The sequence below is a fragment of the Ruditapes philippinarum genome, unplaced genomic scaffold (assembly GCF_026571515.1).
Source record: "Ruditapes philippinarum isolate M1 unplaced genomic scaffold, ASM2657151v2 ctg1068_1_1_1_1, whole genome shotgun sequence".
Lineage (NCBI taxonomy): Eukaryota > Metazoa > Mollusca > Bivalvia > Venerida > Veneridae > Ruditapes > Ruditapes philippinarum.
The window spans coordinates 635,696-653,416 of NW_026864182.1; positions in this window are offsets into that span (position 1 = coordinate 635,696).

The window sequence follows — 17,721 nt, forward strand, 5'->3', positions numbered from 1 at the left end:
CAACAAACTTGTATAGTAAACGTAATGCTTTGAAGTTTCAACATAACGAAATACGTATCCAAGAATTCCATGCAATATTGCTTTGATATACGAAAGTAGATTAAATGGTTTATTTTTATCTTTGAATTCAAATGCATATTCCTGCTGAAATGGTGCGACACATGTTTCAACATTCAACTGTAGTCGCATTCAGTCACATAAATAATAACCAATCACAACGGATGAAACTGATGTTATATGAGATGTTTTTCTGATACATATAGCCATGACTGTCATTGTTCAAGATAACCTTTAAATCCTATACAAATATATTTAATCGATTTCTCAACTGTCTAGTTACTCTCGCATTTTATCCTAAAATAAACGGTTATAAGATAGACATGATTCATCTTGCTAGTGTCATTTATTAAATTGTAATATTCAAGAATGATATAAATGAAATATAAGGCTGTTTAAGTATATTTTGTAGGAACGAGAGAAATAATGCAGTTTATAACTCCTTAAATATGTGTCTTTCCCTACTTTTTGTATGCTACACAGTTATATGAAATGGTCAGAAATAACATAATTTGAAATCCGGAAGAGATGACGAATTCTTAGCAATCATTAGTATGATCAGGTTAGCATCTAAAATATCATAGTTAGATAGTTTTTTTTATTGTTATACTTTTTTTCGGATTGAATCTGCTTGTTTAGGTTAAGTTAATGCTTATGTCGATCATGTTTTAATCATATCCCTATTATTTAAATCTTAATATCTGATTAAAGATAAACGTTAAATTATGAAATATACGTTTCAGTTAATTCCAATATGATGCATGATCGCTTTGTTTATTTATTTTTGCAGAAGCGAAAGAGTTCTTTGAACATTTCTTGATAATGAATCTGTCCTTACGCATTGTAACAAATTAAGTATTAAGTATAATTTTCTGGAAATCTCTCAGTACCTTAAGTTGGAACGGAATAAATAGAGTCGGCTAAGTTTGATTGCTAGTCAGGGAGCAACAACAATCTGACAACCTATGCAGTAGTATCACCCGATCCTGTTTTGTTAGCTGCTACTAGCACATTTTTATTAGACTTATTAGGCTGCTACTAGCACTAACAAAAGACGCCTTTTCATACTATAGTATGTTTCTGTTAGTGCTACTAGCGCTAACAAAAGATGTAACTGTTGCAGCCAATAAAAAAGAGTCACGCACAATGTACACATTCCGCCATTTTTTAAAAGTATATTGGTATTGAGCATTTAAAAAAACAATTTAAAGAATGGACGTTTTGGGTTTGCATCAAATGGTAAATAGCTATTTAAAATAGAGTTTCCATTAATATGTCCACATTCAAATGTTATATATATTTGATACACTGGTCTATATTATATTAAAAGCATTGGTATATTAAGTTATATGATCCATACCAGTAGCACTGAATAGTTCAGCACTGCACGCATCAGCGACACGCAAATCCTAAACAAAACGAATGATTAAACCAAACTAATTCGAACAGTCGAATTCGTTACCATCACCGTAAATGAAAAAAAAAACCTTAAAAGTTAATAAGGGTCATACGGATCATTAGCATCTAGATGAGCGTGATATCTAAAAGAAACACAGTATATTTCGGGTAATGGTTTTTTCGGATAGCACCTTATTATAACTACGGTTTTAATTGCAATGTAACGTGTTGTAACAAACACGTGATGTAACTTTGGGACATTTACCTTCATAAAACAAATACACAAAATATGAAAATGTAAAAATATTACAAGCTCATACATCTAAGCTTTTCAATGTGACTTCTTGTTCATTGAATCCCAACCAATTTTTTATCATGATATTAGAGATTAAATTCCAGATAAAAAATGTGAAAATCAATGCGTCTTTCTATATACTGTTTTGCTAATTTACTGCAAGTTGACGTAATAATCGTTTCTTGTCAGTAGGTAGTTAAAACGCTACGTCACAGTGATCGTTTACAATTATGAAGTTCGTCCAATAAACGGTGGCACAATGGTGACATGTGTGTGTTTTTGTTTATCTCGTGGCCACTTGATACTATGTCGTGGCCACGAGTTACTAAGTCGTGGCAACTTGATTCTATGTCGTGGCCACGAGTTAACTAAGTTGTGGCCACGAGTTACTAAGTCGTGGCCACGATAGAGCTAAGTCGTGGCCACGAGTTACTATGTCGTGGCAACGAGTTACTAAGTCGTTGCCACGAGATAGCTAAGTCATGGCCACGAGATAGCTCAGTGGTGGCCACGAGTTACTAAGTCGTGGGAGCGAGATAGCTCAGTCGTGGCCACGAGATAAGGAATAAGTCCTGGTTTATTTTATTTGGAAGGGACATTGCCCATGGACAGTACATAGCCTATAAGTTAAAAGCCTTGTCTGATGAATAATTAAGCCATGGTTTATATAACCCAGAAAGATCAATGCACCTGATCATTAGATGACATCTAATAATTTCGAGGTCATTGGGTCAAAAATCAGGGTCACAGTGACGCTTAATGTAAAGTGGCACTTTTACAGGCTGGTCAAGTAGGGGCATCCTTGTACTATAGCACATGTCTAGTTAATTTTTGAAATTCGTATGAATGGTGTAATCTGATTGGTTATTTATCTCGTGGCCACGACTGAGCCATCTCGTAACCATGACTTAGTAACTCGTGGCCACGACATTGTATCTTGTGGCCACGACTGAGCTATCTCGTGGCTACGATAAAGTATCTCGTGGCTACGACATAGTATCTCGTGGCCACGACTTAGCTATTTCGTGTCCACGACTTAGTAACTCGTGACCACGACATAGTATCTCGTGGTCACGACTTAGCTATCTCGTGGCCATGACTTAGTAACTCGTGGCCACGACTTCGTATCTCGTGGCCACGACATAGTATCTCGTGGTCACGACTTAGCTATCTCGTGGCCACGACTTAGTAACTCGTGGCCACGACATAGTATCTTGTGGCTACGAGATAAATAAAAACAAAGACATGTCACCTTTGTGCCACCGTACCAATAAGCTATTTTATGAAAATTTGAAAAATATGTAATGTATTGCATAAAATGCAAACATACTTTTTAATGTTAACAATAAGCTTTATGGGTGGGCCATGATAAATTATGTAACACGAAGATATTTCCGGCCCGCACCATCCGCCCAGACATTATTTCTCGACATTTTTTGACAATAAGGATCTTAATATCTGCTGATGGTAGTGTTTAACAAAGCGACCTAAAAGGAAAGTGTTTATAAAAAAAATAGTTTTTTCAATATCAAATTAAAATGTACATGAAAAAGAAGCTAACTAAACCGGCTTTAAGAAGCCAAGTCAATGAAAAGAAATAAAGACGATAATAATTGGACTTAAAAAAGAGAAAAAACAGAATCCCTAAAGAAAGTCCAACACGTCAAAATTGAAAATGTTGCAGGCTCGGTTTGTTTGAGCCTGTTTATGGACGGTACTGGAAAGTGCAAGTTACCATAAATCCACTTTAACAAGAATTCGTAGCAGAGTTATCAACGTCCCCCGCCTAAGGGCACAGAGTTGTGCTATTGCAAAGATTGAGGTATGGATCTGGACTTTCAATGCTAGATCTGCACATGTCAGTAACAATAAATTCATTAAAGAAACTCCCTTTGTATGTGTCAACAGAAATATATATCACTATTTCAAAGCAATAAAACGTGACAAATACAAAATCAATACAGGGTATGGTGTGTTACATTACGTATATTTCTTGTCCAGTTATCAATCATGGTATGTCTGCAATTCTCAGATGAATTTTATTTGCATGGACCTGACTTGACATTATACCCTGTAACAGACTATTTTAGGCTTTGACCTTCAAGTTTGACCTTGACCTTTGAGGTAGGGGTCTAGGTGTTGCATATGACATGTGGTCTTATTATTGTTAACATTTGTGCCAAGTAATTTTAAAATCCCTTGATTGATGAAAAAGTTATATACTGCAAACAAAATATACCCTACAACAGATCATGTTAAGCTTTGGCACTCACGTTTGGCCTTGACATTGAAATTAGGGGTCTAGGTGTTGCATGTGATACATGATCCCATTATTGTGAACATTTATGCCAAGTAATTTCAAAATCCTTGAACAATAACAAAATTATGGACTTCACACAAAATATACCCTATAAAAGATCATGTTAAACTTTGAACTCTAAGTGTGGCCTTGACCTTGGAGAAAAGTGTCCGTGTGTTGTGCATGACACATTGTCATATTATTTTCAACATTTATGCCAAGTATTTTCAAAATCTCTTGATGGATAAGAAATTTATGCACTGGAAACAAAATTTCCCCTATAACAGACAATGTTAATCTTTGACAGTGACCTTGGTGGTGGGCGACTTTTTTGTGCATTACACATTGTCTTATTATTGCGAACATTTGTACAAAAAAAATCAAAATCCCTTAATCTATAAAGAAGTTATGGACCGGACACACAAAAAAATACACAAAAAAGTAGCCGAATCGCGCTAATAACCAACACGAGTTTTTAACAGCCTGTTTAATATGTTCTATTAAAAATATAAAACCTGATTAGGAGGTTGGGCTTTTAAACTCCTACGCAGGAGATAGAAATATCTAATTAGGAGTTTGAAACTCCTACGTAGGACTTTAAAACCCCAATGTAGGAGATAACAAAATGAATAAGGCGTTTTAAAACTTCAAAAAAAAAAAAAAATTAAAGGACATTATAAAATGGCACCAGGACGCTTCCGTAGTTGCGGACGCATTATATTATGATTTGATTTGCTCTAAAACCATACGCCTAACATTATTCATAATTAAAAAGTAAATATTAAAATATTATAAGCATTATTTGTAACATATATGTAGAAACAAATCTACACACCATGCGAACGTTTACTGTGTTTTCGTCTGATTTCCGGTAAAGTTGAACATTGTCAATTGTAAGCAATTGACACATTGTTACCAAGTCCTTCCACAGTTAAGACGTCCAAAAACATTGTTTTTAAAGTCATTGATATTGAACGTCATCAAGATTTCACTCGGTTTCCCAAATGTCTGTTGCTAGGGACTGATACTGTTGTGACGTGATTTTTTTCTTTGATTGACATTTGAGGAAAGCCCTGTTGTCGTGTTGAAACTGTCAGTCAAAAAGGTAGGCGGACTTAGTACACGTGACATTCTTAGGAAACAATGTAAAATAGATATCGGTTAATAAGGAATTTTTTAGAACTTATTACTGCGCTTCGCATGTTATAAAGTCCTTAATATTTGATATTTGAAATTCTAGTCGATAAAAAAAACAGTTGTATATCCAGTTTTGACACACACATGTTAAAAATTAAATCATATTGACGGTGCTTTACAATGCACCGCAAATTACTAAAACATATTGAAAAGGATCAGTCCAGTAAAACTATTATCTGGTCTCTATAATTTGTAGACCAGAGACTGAGGGGATGAATACTTTTGAAATGTACATCCTAAATAAAATCTCTAGAGTGACCATCTTCAATTCAGAGAGAGGTCATATATCTCCATTTCAAAATGAAGTTTTTGTAAAATTGTAATCCCAATGCTTTTACATGCGCTGTTCTGTTCCATACAGTAGAAATAATCCAATAGGCAATGTTTCCTGACAAAAAGATAAGCTTTTTGTCATGCCACAAAGATTTAAATGTTTCCTACATTTATAAGTCTGTGTGAAATAGGAAAATTTTGGGACGCCAGTATAAAACTTTAATAGAAAGTAATTTGACTTTTAAAGGTGCACTAAATGATAATACATGCTAAATAGCTAGGCTCAAAACTACGGTGGCACAGAGATGTGTCGTGGCCACGAGTAACTATGTCGTGCGCACGAGATTATTAAGTGGTGCGAACGAGATACTTTACAGTGGTCACGAATATCGAGCACGAAATACTAAGTCGTAACCACAAGTTACAAAGTCGTGCACAAGAAATACTATGTCGTGGCCACGCGTTACTAAGTCGTGCGCACGAGATAATTAAGTGTTTTGCACGAGATACTATGCAGTGGTCACGAGTTTCTAAGTCGTGCGCACGAGATAATTAAGTACTGTCCACGTGATACTATGCCGTAACACGATTTACGCTGTCATAATTAAGTCGTGGGCACGAGTTACTATATGTTGGGAACGAGAAAAATATCCAATCAGATAACATAGTATCTATAAACTTTCTAAACTTGCAACATTAATCCTTGAAACCACTGAATGCATTCACCATAAACTTGATACCACAATCTTAAGGATTTAATGAGGAGATCACTCTCCAAGGCACATAGATAAGATTTTTATTTTAATATTTTTGGCCCCTTGATTGGGACCATCCTCTGATAGGGATGATCAGTATGTAATACTAACGGCCTGTTAACCTTGTTCATACGATAATCTGAGTAGGAATATAAGCCCTGGTATATTTTATTTAGTAGGAACATTGCCCATGGCCAGTCGATGACCTATTTTGTTGTTTGAGGTCATAGATCAAAAGTCAAGGTAACCATGACACTATACAATCTGTAAAATCCTTGTGCGATGAATAATATACGAAGAAATATGTCGTGGTTTAAATAACTGCATCTACAATTTTAGGGCATTGGGTCAAATATACGGGTCACAATGACGCTAATGTAAAATCAGTTTCCAATCATATCTACTATATATGGCACTGTGTCAGGCAGGTGAAGTTGGGACAGCATTGTCCTAGGATACATTTCTAGTTAACTAAGAAAATTCTTATATATATAGTGTAATCAGATTGTATAATTATCTCATGAACACGACTTAGTAAGACATAGAATCTCGTGCGCACAACCTAATTATTTCATTCCCACGTCACTTTATTATCTCGTGTGCACGACCTTCTAATTTCGTGGCACGACATAGTATCCCGTGCGCACGAGATAATTAAAACACACACATGTAACCTCTGTGCCACCGTATCTAACAGACAGTTTTATACTTGAAGATTTAAATGTAGTTTTCATTTATCAGTCCACAGGCGGGTGATTAGTCAATGTAAAATAAGCATACCCCATGATAATTTTCAACCAAGCGTACCGATTCATTTAGATACATTTTGTAAATGTTTTCTTCAGCCGAGATATAGAAAGTCATGGCAATTAATTGGCATGCTAAATTACTTAATAGGCTTCAATTGTGTTTTCATGTATACATATATATGTAATTAGAATAACTCATAGGACACAGCCACATTGTCATTTGAAGTTGTTTTGTCGAGTTCAAAGCCTTCAAGAAAAATGTTTCAGAAGTCAAAGAATGAAATTATAGATATGAAATACTTTTTTCCTGCGTCTGAAGGAGAATTTCGAAATGTTATTCTGATTTTCGATGCTTTATATAACAGTTTTCACATATCTGCTTTGCAGTAATGTTTTCACATGCCATGATTAAGGAAATGTAAAAATGCTATTCTCTTCTGTTGACCAAACGTAAGAAAAGCTATTATATTATGCATAGTCACAATCTATTATTATTATTATATTATATTTTTTAAATAACATTTCTTTTATTTGTATTTTTTTCATTTTGCAGAATAAATTAAGAAATTTTATTTTACAGAAGAGGGAGAGAAATATTTTGATGAGGAAGAAGTAAGGGTGTTGGAGGAGGCTTGGGGAGAAGGCATGACTACCACCAAGAAGTCATGTAAAGAAAGAATTATGCAAGTTGCCAGACAGCTCAACACTGCTCCATGAAAGAATAGAGTGACAAAAATAAATCTATGAATATTAAAATCCACCATAGTCTAATTGCTTCTGTTGTATGTTACTTTAGTGTAAAGTGAAACTTTATATATTAAGCAAAAGTCGCTATATCTGCCCCCCTTCTACGAAGTCGTTGTAATTGAAAGTAGATGTCACATCATCCTGATTACCCACAATCCACAACCGTCCAGACCTTCTCTGCCATGTATAGACCCCTTATTACCTGAAGTGACCATATTTTAAGCGACTTTTGACTTTAGCGACCACCTTAAATTCCCATGATAATTTTCCGACAAATTCTTTAATTTGTTATGTAATTTTTCCTCAATTTGTCATCTAATTGTGGCCAATCTTTTCGTCGAGCAACCACTTTTATCTGTCAAGTCATTTAGCAATCATGAGTGTCAGCAATCAAACACTATGCATGTATGGGGAAAAAAAACTTAATTCCCAAGCCGCTAGCGTATGCGATACACGTGATGTGTATTATCAAATATAAAAACCTAAAAACCCAAGGCCTTATAATTCTGGAAAAATATCAAACATGTAGGTAATGGCTCAAAACCGTTTTATCCCAAAAAATTAATTTCAGCATATCATTTTATATGTATATAAAACCTTCCACATAAATGACTATCTTTGCATTTGATTATGAAGCTAACGTTAAGCTAGTTATAAGCGCAGGGGGGGGGGGGCAGCTTGTTTAAAGTTTATTTTAAAATGTACTTTCTTGTAGGTTTGGATAGGTAACAAAAGGGCCAAAGTGAAAAGGTTGGAAGGGCAACAAGTAAACTTCAGAGGGCAAAAAGTACAATTGTGGTCCTAATGCATACTCTCTGTTTTTAAGTTCGCAAGAAAGAGGTAATTAAGAGACTTTTTATGGTTTAAGATTGATGTATATTTGTACACATTGTATAAATTAAAAAGCCCTTTACGGCCTAAAAGTAGACAACATGCTCAATATTAGCTACGTGATCACTCACTGTCTGCCTTTCGTCTGTTTGTTTAAGAGCATTCAGTTAAGTAAGGGGTTAATGTCCATGTACAAGTTATTATTATGGGGATTTTTTTAAAATTAAACTAACGGATAACAAAAATGTTTTAATTTGGAAAACTTCAAGGGTTATATGTACAATTAAGTTGACCTAAAGGATTGTAATTTTTCTTTCATTTATAAAATTACCATAGATGTATGGTGTGGCACGTTCCTACGACTAAGATCAAGGTCAATGTGGGGGTTCAAACTTTGTCATTTTTTATGTTATATAAATATAAAAGGTGGTGGTCGTGTCCGCTCTGAAACTTCAGTATGAATGGCAGAATTTTGATTTTTCTTTCATATATGAAATAACCGTAGATGTATGGTGTGTAGCGAACAAGACTCGGGTTTCTGCCTCTAAGGTCAAAGTCGCTCTGGGCGTTCAAACTTAATTTTTATGTTATATAAATATAGATCGTGGTGGTTGTGTCCGCTTAGAAACTTTTCATTTTCAGTATGCATGAAAGGCTTTTAATTTTTCTTTCACATAAGAAAAAACCATAGGTGTATGGTGTGTCGCGAAAAAAGACCCGGGTTTCTTTGACTAAAATTAAGGTCACTCTTGGCGTTCAAACTTTGTCATTTTAAATTTTTATGTTATATATGGTAATGTCGGCTCAGAAACTTTGGTATGCATGAATTTAATTTTTCTTTCATATATGAAACAACCATAAATGTATGGTGTGTCGTGAACAAGACTCGGGGTTTCTATGACTAAAGTCAAGGCCACTGTGAGGTTCAATCTTTGTCAATTTTGATGTTAATATAAATATAGGCAGAGATGGTTGTGTCTACTCTGTAACTAATATGCATGACAATATTTCACATTGGAAATTATCATGAATGTATGATGTGTTGCCCTTAAGACCCGTGTTCCTACGCCTTAGTTCAAGGTCACTGCTGGGGTTTAAACATTTTCAATATTTATGTTATATACATATAAATGGTGGTTGTTGTGTCCGCTCTGTAACTTCCATACACAAAAAAGTTTCAATTTTTATTTAAAAATATGAAGTCACCATAGATGGACAATGTGTTATGAACAAGACCCAGGTTTCTTTGTCTAATTTAAAGGTCACTGCTAGGGTTCGAACTTTGTCAATTTTTACCACCGAACTTAACATGTAATGGGTAATTTATAACTAGAATCCTTCGGGGGCATTTGTCACGTTCTGTGACAGCTCTTGTCCATACATGTGTTATGCAAGAATCACTGGCCGGGACTTTGTCTAAAGGTCATAAACTCTACAAGAGAAATGTTGCTTTTATTTTGTATCTAAACCATATTGTTTTTCATTTGAAATGAACAATGACCTTAACAAACAGTGTCACGAGACCTGCTGCATTGTATAGAAACAAAGCACTACATTTGTTCCTACTAAATATATTAAGTGCATGTCGTATTTATGCAATGGCATATAGCATTTTTTTCACAAATGCAATCTTGTTCTTATATGTATATTATATTTCAAAATTAAGATTTAAAGAAAGTTTTTTACAATGTTCTGATCAGTCGATCATAGACAATTATTAGAAAATGAAAATCATGAATCAAACTTTATCTTGTAAAAGTTTCATGTTTCCATTTTCCGGTAGAACAGCTGTTACATTATCAATATTTTTCTGTGAAAACAAATGTGTGAAACCACTACCCTGTCAAATCTGTTGCAGGCTCACAAGACCCTAAATTATTTTTTAATCTTCTGCGGAAAAGTGGAAAGGTCTTTCTTCGGAAGAGAAAGATAAGTTTACTGAAATATCTGCTACGATGAGAGAGTGTCCATTTTTATATATTGACCGTGATAAAGTCATTTAGCAAAAGCTTAAAGTGATTTCAGAAGCAGTAATTATATTTTTTTCACCTTTAATCATGTTTACAATTTTTTTTTATAATTTTAATAATTATTTTAATATGAGATGCATTTTGCCTTTGATCAATATTACCAGAGATGTTTTGAAAGAGCTTGGAAAATATCAATACAGTAATAAGTAGTCTCAGTATGATTGTAATCTGGATATAATACTGGTTCATTGCACAGGCTCCGGTGAATCCTTTTTGCCAATGCATCTAACCAGAGTTCTTTTAAAATTTTCAACTTGTTTAATCTTCGGTCAAAACTAGGAACAAACTATGTTATCAGACAATCATGACAGTAAGTAATTAAGCGGATTTTATTGTAATTGTTTCTTTGCTGATAGTAAATCGCAACTTTTGAATTTCCATAGAATAAAAATACACGGATTAAGTATCTTAACATACACACCAAAAGAGCACACACATGTATACCCATTAACATTACTCATTTGTTAAATAGGCACATGATTTACAATAAGTGGGCTACAGTTTTGGCGGCCTTGGACTTGATTTAAGTGGTGGCCCAATTTCAGTTGCTGGCAGCGATAAGGCACTGAACTTCTTTAAGTGCAATAAGCTTGAAGAACAGTACAGGGCATATTTTAATTTGACAGGTAACATATATTCATAAGTAGTTTTAGAATTATCTGATGCCAATAACTGCATTCTTTTTATTTCTTTTGCATGAAAATTCAAGGTCATATGAATTTATTAATCATTCATTGATAGACTTCCCCTTTTTTTCAAGCAGTTTGAGGTTTATTAAAAATGCCAAAATATGGACTTGACCAGTGTAAAAATGGTTTCAAATCCACCGATTACATCTGATATTTCACTGTAAGGGTTTCATAATTTGAATTATTGATCTTTTCTTCATGGTATCACTGGAGCATTAAGTAAAATATATTTTCAAAGGTACTAAATAAAAAGTGGAATGTATTTCAGATAGTACCATTGCAAGCACTCCTGAACCAAACAAGGAAGCTGAGCTAATGGAATTGAGGCACAAAGTTCGCCAGAAATTTAATGAATGCTGGGGTAAGTTAATACGCACACGCGTGCGCGCACACACTCGCATGTTTAAAAAAAACTTTAATAGTATTACATGTGTAAAAACTATCTCTGACGTTCCGAAAATCGAATGAAAAAAGAAAACAGGAACTTATTTGCAGCAGAACGATTAGCTTTTCAAGCTGATTATTGAAACAAACTGAAAAATCAGAACGATTTCTCATACACAATTAATGTTGACACTAATTCATTGATTGATGTATATATGTGTATAATTAGAAGTGTTTACCACGTACTGCTTACCATCTGTCTGCATAAATGACTCGAGTGGAGTCTTGAACAGACCGCCCATTAACGATGATTGACACTTGTATATCGCGTGTCTGTGATATGTCAAGGGTCATATCTAGTCAATATACTAGATACTTTTTCACATGTATTCATTCAAAAGTTATCAGATTTTCTTGTTTCAAAATAGTAAGAGGTAAGAATATTAAATTCTCTTCATTTTATTTCAATATGTATGTATTGATGTATTGTCTGATAAGGCTTAGGGTGACTGAGACAGCTAAATTTATGAGGCATGCACTTTATCAACATCAATCAATTTAATGACATGATTAACTAGGTTAAATGCTGCCATGCTAATTAAATAAACATTTTTAAAGATACACTATGCACAAATTTGATGTTAGAAAGTACTGGTGATTGCTACACAGCATCTTTACAAATATAAAACAAGAGCTGTCACAGGAGACAGCGAAGCTCCACTAATTTAATACTGGACGCAGTAAGGAATCAGTTATTCAATTATGTTTATTTATGTATTAAGTTATAGTAAACAATTTGTTAAAATAAATTCCAAGTTCAAAGAAATTATGTGATCATAAAATAGATAAATACAGAATCCCTAAAAAAAGCCCAACACGGCAAAATTGAAAATGTTGCAGGCTCGGTTTGATTGAGCCTGTTCATGGACGGTACGGGAAAGTGCAAACAATGTGATAAACAAGATCAACAAGGAAAGGCGGCGTTCAATGAACGCAACCCCCATATGACCCAGCAACAAGAACCAGTGGCAAGGAGCCCAGGCGGACCCCAAACAAAAACAGGACAGGGCAAAGACAGAGCACGGACGGGTTAATCATTAAATGATAAATAATTTGTAACTGATTAGGAATTAAAAGAAAAGAATATTATGCCCACAAAGGGGATGGGGACAGGAGACCGGGGGAGGTGGGGGGCGTTTATAATGGAAAGTGCAAGTTACCGTCCACGCCCCCTAGCACCAGCTTAAGCAGAACTCAACATTTAACACGAGAATGGTGACATTTTGAATTTAGAAACATCCGCAGATGTGTTCATACGGCGGTTATCATGGAACCTTCAACGTGGACGGTAACTTGCACTTTCCATTATAAACGCCCCCCCACCTCCCCCGGTCTCCTGTCCCCATCCCCTTTGTGGGCATAATATTCATTTCTTTTAATTCCTAATCAGTTACAAATTATTTATCATTTAATGATTAACCCGTCCGTGCTCTGTCTTTGCCCTGTCCTGTTTTTGTTTGGGGTCCGCCTGGGCTCCTTGCCACTGGTTCTTGTTGCTGGGTCATATGGGGGTTGCGTTCATTGAACGCCGCCTTCAAGTTACCGTCCACGCCCCCTAGCACCGGCTTAAGCAGAATTCAAAATTTAAACATGAAATAGTAAAATTTTATATATTACTACATAATACATAAAAATTCAATCCCTACCTTCCAAATTTCAAAAATTTAAACATGAAATAGTAAAATTTTGAATTTAGAAACATCCGCAGATGCTTACCTATGAATACATAAAATGTACCGTGGTACTTTTAGTTTCTTCTATTTGGCCTTTTTCAACTTGGGTGGTTCCAGTATTTCAATTTAAATACTGTATAATCACCCTTAGGATATGCTGCCTGCTTTTTAAAATTGTCTTTTGACGTCTTATCTGTGATATGCAGGCTTCATAACCTCAGATCCCCTTTCAAAATTCCATTTTATTTAGTTCCGTCCATTGTTTTCTCGTTTAGAGCACAAGCATTATTTTACTTAGGGACCATACGCCGCTTTTCATGGAATGGCACTACTGTGTCACATTGAAGGTTCCATGATAACCGCCGTATGAACACATCTGCGGATGTTGCTAAATTCAAAATGTCACCATTCTCGTGTTAAATGTTGAGTTCTGCTTAAGCTGGTGCTAGGGGGCGTGGACGGTAACTTGCACTTTCCATTACCGTCCATGAACTGGCTCAATCAAACCGAGCCTGCAACATTTTCAATTTTGTCGTGTTGGGCTTTCATAGGGATTCTGTTTTTCTCTATTTCATTGTCACATCCGTGTTATTTGTGCCGTGTGGCGGCTGTAAAAAGTCGCCACGTACATTTAATCAATGATGTTATATTTTCGATCCTTGAAGATCGTTCAGCACGACATTATTGTTGTGTATACATGTCATGTGGTACTTTTAGTTTCTTCTATTTGGCCTTTTTCAACTTGGGTGGTTCCAGTATTTCAATTTGAATACTGTATAATCACCCTTAGGATATGCTGCCTGCTTTTTAAAATTGTCTTTTGACGTCTTTCTTTAGGGATTCTGTATTTATCTATGTTATGATCACATCCGTGTTATTTGAGCCGTGTGGCGGCTGTAAAAAGTCTCTCCGTACATTTAATCAATAATGTTATATTTTCGATCCTTAAAGATCGTTTAGCACGACATTATTGTGCTTGTGGTATTTTTAGTTTCAACTTTTCGGCATTTTCTAGTTGGGTGGTTCCAATATTCCTACTTGAATAATGTTGAATCACCCTTAGGATATGTTGCCTGCTTTTTAAATTTGTCTTTTGACGTCTTATCTGTGATACGCAGGCTTCATAACCTCTGATCCCCTTTCAAAATTCCATTATATTTAGTTCCGCCCATTGTTTTTTCGTTTAGGGCACACGCTTTTTATTACTTGGGGACCATACGCCGCTTTTCATGGAATGGCACTACTGTGTCACATTGAAGGTTCCATGATGACCGCCGTATGAACACATCTGCGGATGTTTCTAAATTCAAAATTTTACTATTTCATGTTTAAATGTTAAATTCTGCTTAAGCCGGTGCTAGGGGGCGTGGACGGTAACTTGCACTTTCCAGTACCGTCCATGAACAGGCTCAATCAAACCGAGCCTGCAACACTTTCAATTTTGCCGTGTTGGGCTTTCTTTAGGGATTCTGTATTTATCTATGTTATCTGTGATATGCAGGCTTCATGCCCGGTCCTGTTTTTGTTTGGGCTCCCCCTGGGCTCCTTGCCATTGGTTCTTGTTGCTGGGTCATGTGGGGGTTGCGTTCATTGAACGCCGCCTTTCCTTGTTGATCTTGTTTATCATATTTCATAACCTCAGATCCCCTTTCAAAATTCCATTTTATTTAGTTCCGCCCATTGTTTTCTCGTTTAGGGCACAAGCATTATTTTACTTGGGGAACATACGCAGCTTTTCATGGAATGGCACTACTGTGTCACATTGAAGGTTCCATGATAACCGCAGTATGAACACATCTGCGAATGTTTCAAAATTCAAAATGTCACCATTCTCGTGTTAAATGTTGAGTTCTGCTTAAAGGGGCAACATTCGCTGCCGCGGCAGCGAGTATTTGTGGGTGTGACTAATCTGTGATGTAAAACTGTCTGTTATAAACCCTGAACTATAAATAGCATGCAGTGTTAACCTGTAGAGAGAATGTAAACAAAAACAGCTGATTTTACACAGGAGAGGTTTAATGGATGTTTTATATAACTCAAAGATAAATTAAAGGCATTATCAAGTCATCTTGTCCAGATATTATTTTTAAAGTTTTTTTTTTCCACTGGAATGCTGTATGTGTCCTTGGCTTCATCAAGTCAGACAATTATATCAAAATCCAAAAGATGTGCCTTACATGGGGCATTTCTTTTAGAACCAACCTGCTAAAAATGTTCTTGACAGGAATTTAAAATATTTTTAAACTGTTAATGTATAAAATTTCTATGCATATGCAACATTTAGTTTGATTAACATTTGTGACTACAACAATTTACAACAAAATATAGTGTAAATGAAATATACCTGGAAGTTACTTTTACTGTTTTCATGAAGTTTAAACCTAAATCAGTACTTTGAAATTTAAAAAAAAAATCATAGATTAATGGATTATTGTAAATTTGTTGGATTTGATAAAGCAAGTCATTAAAAGATATTGTTTTATTCAGCATTCCAATGTGTCGTCTGCTGAAAATCTCCCTCCCTGAAATATACCAGAAATATACATCGTCTGCTACAAATCTCTCTCCCTGAAATAGATAAATACAGAATCCCTAAAGAAAGCCCAACACGGCAAAATTGAAAATGTTGCAGGCTCGGTTTGATTGAGCCTGTTCATGGACGGTACTGGAAAGTGCAAGTTACCGTCCACGCCCCCTAGCACCGGCTTAAGCAGAATTCAACATTAAAACATGAAATAGTAAACACTGCCACGTGCTTCAGTTTACTACTGAAGGTTCATGACCTGTAATGATCACATGGCCCCTCCCAGGGAAATTCAAATTTCAAATTTGACAGCCAGTATTTTTTTCCAGAAATACACTTAACAAAATTCTGGAAACAAAGTGATCCCTCGGAAGCATTAATCACAACAAAATTACATAAGAATTGCAGACTCGGTTTGATTGAGTCTGTACATGAGAGATAATGAATAAGTGCAACATCCCTCACGCCCCCTAGCACCGGCTTGAGCGGTACTCAACACTTAATAGTGCTGGCATCAATGATCCCGAAGGACCAGAAAATATAACAACACTGAAGTGAAGTACGGGGCAACTTTTTACAGCTGCCACACGGCACTTGACACCTGCTGTTGTGAAGTACAAAATTCTGGAAACAAAGTGATCCCTTGGAAGCATTAATCACAACAAAATTACATAAGAATTGCAGACTCGGTTTGATTGAGTCTGTACATGAGAGATAATGAATAAGTGCAACATCCCTCACGCCCCCTAGCACCGGCTTGAGCGGTACTCAACACTTAATAGTGCTGGCATCAAAGTTATATTTTGAATAATTTTGGTCAATCTTTATCAAAAATATCTATGCCTACAAACATGCCAAGTGTTGTTTTAATGCATTTGGTAATTAATCTTAAATCTTTGAAAAAGGGTCCCTGAAGTGAAGCATGCATAAAATTAATAAGAAACCTGCCCTAGCGCCATCTGCTGGCTTTTATAGTCCAGTTGGGCCTTTAAGCTGGTGCTAGGGGGCGTGGACGGTAACTTGCACTTTCCATTACCGTCCATGAACAGGCTCAATCAAACCGAGCCTGCAACATTTTCAATTTTGTCGTGTTGGGCTTTCTTTAGGGATTCTGTTTTTCTCTATTTCATTGTCACATCCGTGTTATTTGTGCCGTGTGGCGGCTGTAAAAAGTCTCCCCGTACATTTAATCAATGATGTTATATTTTCGATCCTTGAAGATCGTTCAGCACGACATTATTGTTGTGTATACATGTCATGTGGTACTTTTAGTTTCTTCTATTTGGCCTTTTTCAACTTGGGTGGTTCCAGTATTTCAATTTGAATACTGTATAATCACCCTTAGGATATGCTGCCTGCTTTTTAAAATTGTCTTTTGACGTCTTATCTGTGATATGCAGGCTTCATAACCTCAGATCCCCTTTCAAAATTCCATTTTATTTAGTTCCGCCCATTGTTTTCTCGTTTAGGGAACAAGCATTATTAGCTCACCTGTCACAAAGTGACAGGGTGAGCTTTTGTGATCGCTTTTCGTCCGGCGTCCGTCCGTCCGTAAACTTTTACTTTAAATGACATCTCCTCATAAACCACTAAGCCAATTTCATCCAAACTTCACAGGAATGTTCCTTTGGTGGTCACCTTTAAAAATTGTTCAAAGAATTTAATTCCATGCAGAACTCTGGTTGCCATGGCAACCAAAAGAAAAAACTTTAAATTTCTTCTTTTAAAAAACCTAAAGAGCTAGAGCTTAGATATTTGGC